The sequence below is a fragment of the Daktulosphaira vitifoliae genome, unplaced genomic scaffold (assembly GCF_025091365.1).
Source record: "Daktulosphaira vitifoliae isolate Bord-2020 unplaced genomic scaffold, ASM2509136v1 Scaffold_1, whole genome shotgun sequence".
Lineage (NCBI taxonomy): Eukaryota > Metazoa > Arthropoda > Insecta > Hemiptera > Phylloxeridae > Daktulosphaira > Daktulosphaira vitifoliae.
The window spans coordinates 69,879,919-69,888,818 of NW_026099572.1; the positions used below are offsets into that span (position 1 = coordinate 69,879,919).

The following is an 8,900-nucleotide window of genomic DNA, read 5'->3' on the forward strand; positions in this document are numbered from 1 at the left end:
CCGTAAATATTAGTTCAGAATTATTACTTTCCGTTATTATACATTCCGGTAATATTTTTTCCGTACTTATATAGCCCCCCTGAAGCAATACCTCGCGGTAGTTCCAGGGCGGTCCATAATATGCCGGATGGTGAAAAAAAAAAGGTTGGCATGATATTGGAGTGAAAGACTGGCTGCGTTAGGATCACTATTAATTGACAATACGATACAATACAATAAATCGTCAGCGTAAGTGGCTAAAATTGTTTTATCAGTTTAAGGGATATCGGCAGTGAATGCATTATAAAGGTCTGGTGATAAATCACTTCCTTGAGGTACACCTGCATTTATTATTTGGTATGACGAGAATTAATTTCCTTGGCGAACGACAAAGTGTCTGTTTTCCAAATATGATTTTATAATTAGAAAATATGGAGCAGGTAAATAGTGTTTTAATTTGAATAGTATGCCTTCATACCAAACCCTATCAAAGGCCTGAGCTATGTCCAAAAATAGACCGGCACAATAATGTTTATTTTCAAGCGTTGTTGCAATTTCATCAGTTAGTCGGTGTATTTGATGTATTATTGAATGTCTGTTGCGAAACCCAAACTGACTATTTGGTACAATGTATGTAATGATAGAATAGGACGTAGTCTTCTGAGTAATATTTTTTCGAAAAGTTTTCCTAATACTGGTAATAAACTTATTGGTCTGTAAGACGTAGAAAGATGTTTTGGTTTGTTTGGCTTTGATATTAAAATAATAGTTGCAAATTTCCAGATTATAGGAAAATATGAAAACTTAGCATCGCATTGTAAATGTAGGTTAACAAAAGCATGGTTTTTTGTGATACATTTTTAAAAATTTTATTGGTAATTAGTACATAACCGGGTGCTTTGCCTAGAAGAAGTTTTTTATTAAATACTCTACTTCACCTGGAGTTGTATATTTGGCTGGTAAAACCATTGGTAGTGGAGTTGTTAAGAAGGTTTTTATTTCTTCATTGAAATTACTATCAGATTATAAATTAGTATTGGGAGTGAATGTTCTTGCCAATTGTGCCGCAAACATGTTGGCTTTATCTNTTTGTAAAATTGAATTTCGGTTTATTATACTGATCGGCGTTATCGGTTTAGGATTATCTAATTTATGCTAAGCTGCCATTTTCTTGGCGTATTGGTGGTATATTTTCTTTTTTTTTTTTTGTGAGCCTTTTAGTTGCTTCCCAAAGAGAACCATTATTTTGATTTAAATAGTTAAGCTATAGTTTGTACTGATTTGCTTTGAAAACAGATAGTTTCTTTTTTAAAGCATTTGCTAGCCTATTAAAGTACTGTTTTTAGCTTGGTAATCTAGTATTGTACCATTTAGCTCTGGCTCGCCTTTTTTCAATAATTAATTGTTGATGAAATAGTAACTGCTTGCTGAATAATTTGTGTGATGGAGTGAGCTACTGAATCTATATCTTCTTGAGATTTAAGGGGTATTTTTAAAGTAATTTTGTTGTCTAGGTTTTGTTTGAAACTATTCCAATTCACAGGCCCGTAAGAAAGAGATGGTATTGTGTTAAATAATAGCTTTTATTTCATAAAAAGTACTGCTGGAGAATGATCACTTGATAAATCAGATACATTTTAAATACTTGTATGTATATGAGCGGGTATTTTGGTAACGAAAAAATCTATTATTTCTGGTAACCTTGTAGTATGTGTTGGCTAGTAGGTTGGTTCTGAAGATGATATGTATGAAAAATTATTATTTATTAATAAAGTATGAAGGGTGTTTCCTCTATGATTGGAGGTTCTACTTCCCCAAAGATTGAGCTTAGCGTTATAGTCGCCTCCAGCATTAAATGAGTGATTTAACGTTGAAAAAAATTTATTAAAATCATTAGAGCTTATGTTTTGACCTGGTGGCCAGTAAACAGACGAGATTGAAGTTAGTATGTTTTTTATTTTTATTTTAATAACTGTTGCTTGTAAAATATTTTCTTGAAATCCAGGTGATTGATAATGCTGAATGTTAGAAGAAATAAGTATTGCAGCACCAGCATATGCTGTGCCGTCTGGATGGTCGGTTTTATAAAGTGTATAGTCATTGATTTAAAAATTAGATTTGTGTGTTAAATGTGTTTCTGTAATTAGTGCAATATCAATTTTTTTTCGAAGAGAAAATGCTATAATTCGTTTTTATATTAGTTTACTTCATTTGCATTCCAATGAAGTATAGTTAATTTAGGTATGTTATTGTTAGAGTTAGTCATTTTTTAATAGTATTTTGTTTATAACAGTGGTGAGAAGAGTAAGTAGTGGGTTAATTAATGACTTGAAATCATTAATAAATGTTGATAGTTGGTTTGTAAGGTTTTTTGAATCTTGAGTGTTGTCGTTAGTCAGTACTTGGACGTACGTTTTTTGTTTGATATTGTGTATTTGAAAACGTTTGTTGTGAGGTGTGACCTAAAGGCTCATTTGCAATATTTGAATTAGGACTTTGTGTTTTCGGTTCTTGAGTATTTTTGTAAGTGGTTGATTTCTGTTTTTTCGAGAGATCCTTGTAGACTGTACAACCTCAGTAACTCGAAGGATTTTGTCCTTGACATAATGCATGTGGTTGATCAGGTGTTTTTGTACAATTTTGAGTCAAATGTGTTTCTCCACATTTAACACAACGTAATTGATGGTTGCAGAAATTTTTTCTGTGACCAAAATCTTGACATCTTACACATTGTACTAAGTGGCGACGAGGATGGGGTTCCTCTACTTTTATTNTTATTAACGAATGAAGTTTGATATGATAGGTTTCAACTACAAAATTAAATCATTTTACTTTGTAATTTAATAATTTTTTTTACTCTATTTGTGTGTGCTACTACTAGACTATTATATTACAAATTTGTTGGTAACATGTTGCTATATAAATCATTTCTAAAAAAAATGATAGTTTCTCCTGAATTAACAATGGATTTTTACAATTTTAATTATTTTTTATAATAAGCTCGATTGAGTCAATCTTTTTAACAACTTTGTTTTGACTGGTTCATTTAGTTAAAGTAAATCATTAAAATTATTTATATATTTATCATTTATTGAATATTTTCAATTTTTTATTATGCCTCGTCTACACTGTACCCCACGGTGCTACCGTTTTTTTTTAAATGCATGAGGTAGATTTTTTAATAGACGCGGGATTGCAAAAATCTTATACAGCGATATTGCTACAAATTTCGTAGAAGCTAATAAATATTTAAAAGAAGTTTACGATTTATTTCAATCTGAAGAGCACAAAAATCAGCTGATTCAGCATGTTGCGGAAAAAGGCGTGGAATGGCGATTTATTCCACCAATCGGTTAGGTCGATGGCGCCGTGTGCGTCATTTTTCCCAAATGTTGTGGAAGAGATGGAGACACGATTATTTAGCTCAATTACAGGAAAGGGTGAAGTGGTCCACTGCCAAGGGTCCTAATATTAACGTGGGCACTATAGTTTTGTTACGCGATGAAAATGTAGCGTCATTGAATTGGAAGTTGGGTCGCGTACTAACGGTAAAGATGGTGTTATACGTTCTACGACAATTAAGACTACAAAGTAGTGATGGGCAATTTTGTATATTTTAAACTGTCTAATAGTATTCGATAGTTTTTTAAAACTATCGAATAGTTTTAAAAAATATTCGAATGGGCTATCAAATGGTTTCAAAAAATATTCGATTAGTTCTAATTAAAATTTTTATTCAGTACACTTAATTATAATAAGAAGATAATTAACGAATACTTAAAATAAATTATTATACAATTAATAACAGTAATAGTACCATTTTATTTATTTTTAGTTTGCGAGTCGTTGGTAAACACTGATATATATGGGTTGAAAATTAAAAAGCAGTACTTTTTTCCGATGAATAATGATATATTTTCAGTTTTATCGGAAAGGTTTGTTCTATGCGCAACAGAAGTATCTCCCTTTATATCCTATTTTCGTAAGCCCCTCTTTCGTAAATACTAAAGTCTTATTTTACACTTAATACCTTGTGTACAGTTCTTAGTCTAGCATTACCTGCTCTTTTGTCATGTAAAGGCATAACACCGATAAAGAGGACAGCGCAAACAAACAGTTGAGTGTATAATTTATTTTCTCTATAAAATGCACAAAAAAAATAGATCAAACGTATGGAATTTTATTAATTCTCGAAATAATCATTTTACAACAAAATGTTTCGTAAAAAAAAATATGTCAAGTTAAATTTTTTAAAACATTGGTCTTATGTAAAATTATAGTCAGATTTATATTTTTGCTGTTTTAATAACACTAACGACTAAATAAGGTTGTATAAAACTGTTTATTCAGGGTACTACGGTTATAAATAGGATACAATTAATAATAAAAAAAATTAATGATAGGCATTTTCAAATATTTTAAAAAATATTCGAATGGATGTACCGAATAGTTTTTAAAAATATTTGAATATATGTGTAACTATCGAATATTTTTGCTATTCGAATACATTTTGAATGACTATCGAATAGTTCGATAGTTACTATTCGATATTTCCCATTACTACTACAAACGATGAAACCAATAGAGCGATACGACATTAAATATTATGTCCGTTATCTTTTGAGGGCAACCAAACAATGAGTTAAATTGCTTCAATGATTCATACTTTTAAAATTAAATATTTTTTGATTATTTATTTGTTAATTTATTTATATTTATTTTGTGTAGATAAATTATGAGAGTCCAAATGTGTGTTTTTTTGATGATTATTGTCGAATACTAATTGTTAAATCTATTTGATAAGTTTTATTCTTTTGGTTTATTTGTAGTATTTTGTTTTTTTTTTGTTTATTTGATTTGTTTAATAATCTTTAATTTAAAACAGTGTTTTAAGGCGCCCGCTATGTTAGGTCCGACTATTGTTATCAACATGTACGTGAACGGTCGTTGACCACCACTTTTAATTGAGTCAGTCGGCGACGTGCCTTCTTAGCATAGAGTTGTAATTTAAACAAATAAAAATTGATATATTAACGTTCATAGTGATACTTAAAATTTAGTAATAATAAAACCCCAAAAATCTGTTTAACCAGAAAAAAGACATACAGTTCACAACAAAATGTAACAACGTATTATTAGATTATTACATTTTAACGAATATCTACTGAAACATTTTATTTTGTTGTGTTTCCGTAAAAAAATCTTACACAGACCTATTGTATTTACTTTAGATATGCACTCGGCTACCGACAGCGCAATAAAATATGGACACTTATAAATAGTATGCGGCTGATTACAAACAGAACACTTAATTGCTGTAGTTATCAGAGTAATTGACAGAGTCATCGCTTTACAATGATTGTTCGTATGTTTTATAAACTACTTTACCTGTCAACAGTCGATAAATTATTATTACTGCATTGCCATGATTCTATTGATTCCATTATTTGAAAACGTTCGCCTAAAAATGTTAATTCCTTGACAGTTGTTATTTAATCCTTTGGTGATTTTATCTCCCACGACTTCAACGTTTCTCAATTCAGATTTGAACTCACTATGTGCAATAGTAAAGGGGTCCTTACTAAAAGAATTTTTGAACTGGCGTTATATCCGCATAAAAATGTACCAGGCGTTGTAACATAAAAAAGGCTAACCACTATTCATTTATATTCATATTCATTTTATATATTATATTTTATATATATGTATATTCATTTTGCCACTAAAAAACGGTATATTCAATGCAGCTATATTAATTATCGATTGCGTCCCTGTATTTTGCGCTGTTTTCACAAGACCTTGCTGTATATTAGGGTTTAATACTTTCTCTGTCTCTGTTACTGCTTTAAAGTAAGTATCCTCAAGCTCTACTCGATAGGGGAAATTCTCATTATTATTTTTTACTTCATCTGCCTTGTTTTCATGGCGGACTGGACCTGTTGAATTTCATTCCACATATCTAACGGCACGTAATTGGAACAAATATTGCGAATGTGGACTGTATTTTTCTTTTTACGAGAAGAAGATTACTTAGGTAGCTTAACTATAAATTAATAAAACGAAATTTTGCTATATGTGCAGGCACGTAGATATGGGTGGGCCGGGCCCCCTCAGATTTAATGTGACCCAGGACCGGCTCCCCCAATTTAAAATTCATTTATTTTTACGAATCATCAAAAACGTGTTAGGCCTTAATACATTGAAATTATTATTAATTTGTGATTACTATTGGGTAATACAGCCATAATAATATGGCTGTATTTTCATTTTTATATTCATAGAAAACGTTATTTGAAAAAGATAACGTTCTGACGTAATAATATTAAATGGAATAGCAGTTACTCCAAATGTGGTCGTAGGTAAATTTTTTTTAACTCTGTTCCACCAACAAATGATAACAAACTACCAAATATCTGTATTGAATAGAATCTAGTTGATTACAAAATTCGATAGAGTAATAATTTATGAAAATTTTTTTGATAAATGTTATCTTTAATCTGTTTCTTTTTTTATAATTTAGTAGTTACAATAGGTAATTTATTTGTTTTTGTTAATTTGTTATTTGCGTTCTCTAAATAATAGTAATAAAAATATGACTGAAAAAGGCAGGAATTGTTTTTAATTTTAAATAAAATAAATTTTACATTGTTTATGATTTATATTTATTTTAACAATTATTTACAACTTATTTGTTATTAGTATTTAGGTATAAATTATTTTTTCTTAATAGCTTAAAAGTTGAAAAATTAAATCAGCTTATGTTCACATCATTATTTTATTTATTTTTCACAATATGAAAAATTCATCCCGATAGTTAAGATGAAAGTATTTTTTTTTTTTTTTTAATTATAGGTACTATCAATTTTTTATAATACTGTAATAATTAGTATACTTTATACGAAAAAAATTTGTTTTTAACCAACCAATGGTAAAATTTTGAACTTGTAAGATTAATAGAATGGGATACTGTCTAAGGAGGAGTGGAGGGAGCCCCCCACAAGCTTTTCATGGGAAACAAATTATGGAAAATGATACAAAACAATACAAAATTGTTGGCCCCTCCAATAAACATTTTCTGTCTACGTGCCTGTTTATGTGCATAGTGAGGCATTTATTAGGAGACTGGGTTATCTCCGCTGAGTAAAACCGATCGTCTGCTCATCACAATAATAATACTAATAAAAACTATATGATAACGTACGTCGTAACAAGGTCTATTAAAATTAAATAAAATACAAAATCTAGAATTTTAATACAAAAATAGTACAGTTTTGAATACGGTAGCCATTTTTACCACGAAGACAAAATGAAGATCGAATTTTTTTTTTTATAATTAAGTATATTACATAAGCTTTAATTTAAGATGTATTTATATACAAGTGTCAGTATTTTCGTGCCATTTTCAAAAGTTAAGTTGAAAAAGTTAATTTTTGGTGAAATAGTTGTCATTATGAATTCCCCCGCGTCGACAGGTAAAGGGTCAGATGTATAAAAAAATGTACAAAACAATAGGTAAATATCTCATGTATCTAAAAAAAATAAATATGTTGATTTGATAATTTTTAAAAATGTTATAGTAGTTTTAATTTAAAAAAAATTGAATAAATGTCGAAATTTAACGATTTTTAAATTTATAATTTTTTTTAGAGATTTATCTCATTTCGCTTGCTTAGAGTTGAGAAAAAGTGAACAGACGAAAAAAAAACACATTATAGTAAAACCAATACCTTCTCAGCTTCCTATCGAAGCTAAAATAATAGATACTGAAAAAGTATTTGAATTATTATGTTTATTTAAGAGGTTTTGAAACCTGAAATTATTTAATTTTTACATTACAATTGTTTTAAGTGTAAAATATGTTAAATATGATAATTTTAAATTTTACCAGAAATTTTATAATTAAATTTTGTCGTCTTATATTGGTCATACTTTATCACCAGTCCATGCTTATTATTTAGCTCAGTTCTTTAGCTTTTCATAATATGTATACTCTCTCCCGATACCATTTTACATTCTGAATCAGTCATAATTATTTATTCTATTATTATTTTCTATAGAGAGATAATATTATTATTTAAATGAATCTAATTAATATTCAGTATTTATATTATTTGAGGTGTAATTTTTGTAAAAATATAATTTCAATAAAGTAAAAAAAACATATTTGTATTTTCTTCTTTGTTAGATTAAAAACTGCTAGTTGATTGTATATTTTGATTTATAAGCTGCTTTAGTACCAGCTGTGTTAGAAATGACAAAAGAAGATGGAAATCTAGAGAACGTTAAGTTTGCTCAAACTATTGTTATGATTTGTATATTAGCTATCTTGTTAACAGCTCCTACAGGCGCCCTATTAATAACTCTGACTGGAACTCGATTGTTGACTAAAACCAAAAACTTCCCTCCAAAAGGTCAGTGGCGACCATGTCCTAGGCGATCTATTCGAGATATAACAATTAACGACAAGAAAGATGACGAAACCAGCAAAGAAGTGAATACAATTGAAGAAGAAAATACCTATGACGATAAAAAAATTACAGAAACAAACAAAACGTCAGAAATACAAGTCGAAAAAGTTTAAACAATTTCTACAAAGTGAATTATTTTGAGTAGAAATGAAAAATAATTATGCAAGAGTGGTTAACAGTTTGTATTAATAGTTACCCAATTTAAGTGATTTAACGGAAATGTAAACACCAATAAAATTAATTTTACACATTAAAACTGTTAGTAAATATTGCTATACAGTTAAGGAAGTAAGTTTCTTTATCTAAATTTACTCTTAGATTTCTTTTATGTAGAGTAAAATTATTTGAAATATTTAGTAATATATAATCATTTAATACTAAATTCATTAACCTTAGGTTATTTTATCATTTCATGACTGTATCGTTAAATTCTATAATATAATGTAAAATTTT

General features: G+C 28.9%; 1 protein-coding gene and 1 long non-coding RNA gene across 2 annotated transcripts in view; one reads left to right on the top strand and one right to left on the bottom strand.

Moving 5' to 3' along the window:
• Positions 1-8,900, bottom strand: part of LOC126894158 (uncharacterized) — a 55,839-nt gene that overhangs the window by 22,267 nt on the left and 24,672 nt on the right. The window lies entirely within an intron of this gene.
• Positions 1-8,900, top strand: part of LOC126894166 (uncharacterized) — a 14,875-nt gene that overhangs the window by 1,280 nt on the left and 4,695 nt on the right. The gene's annotated exons all lie outside the window — the stretch shown is intronic.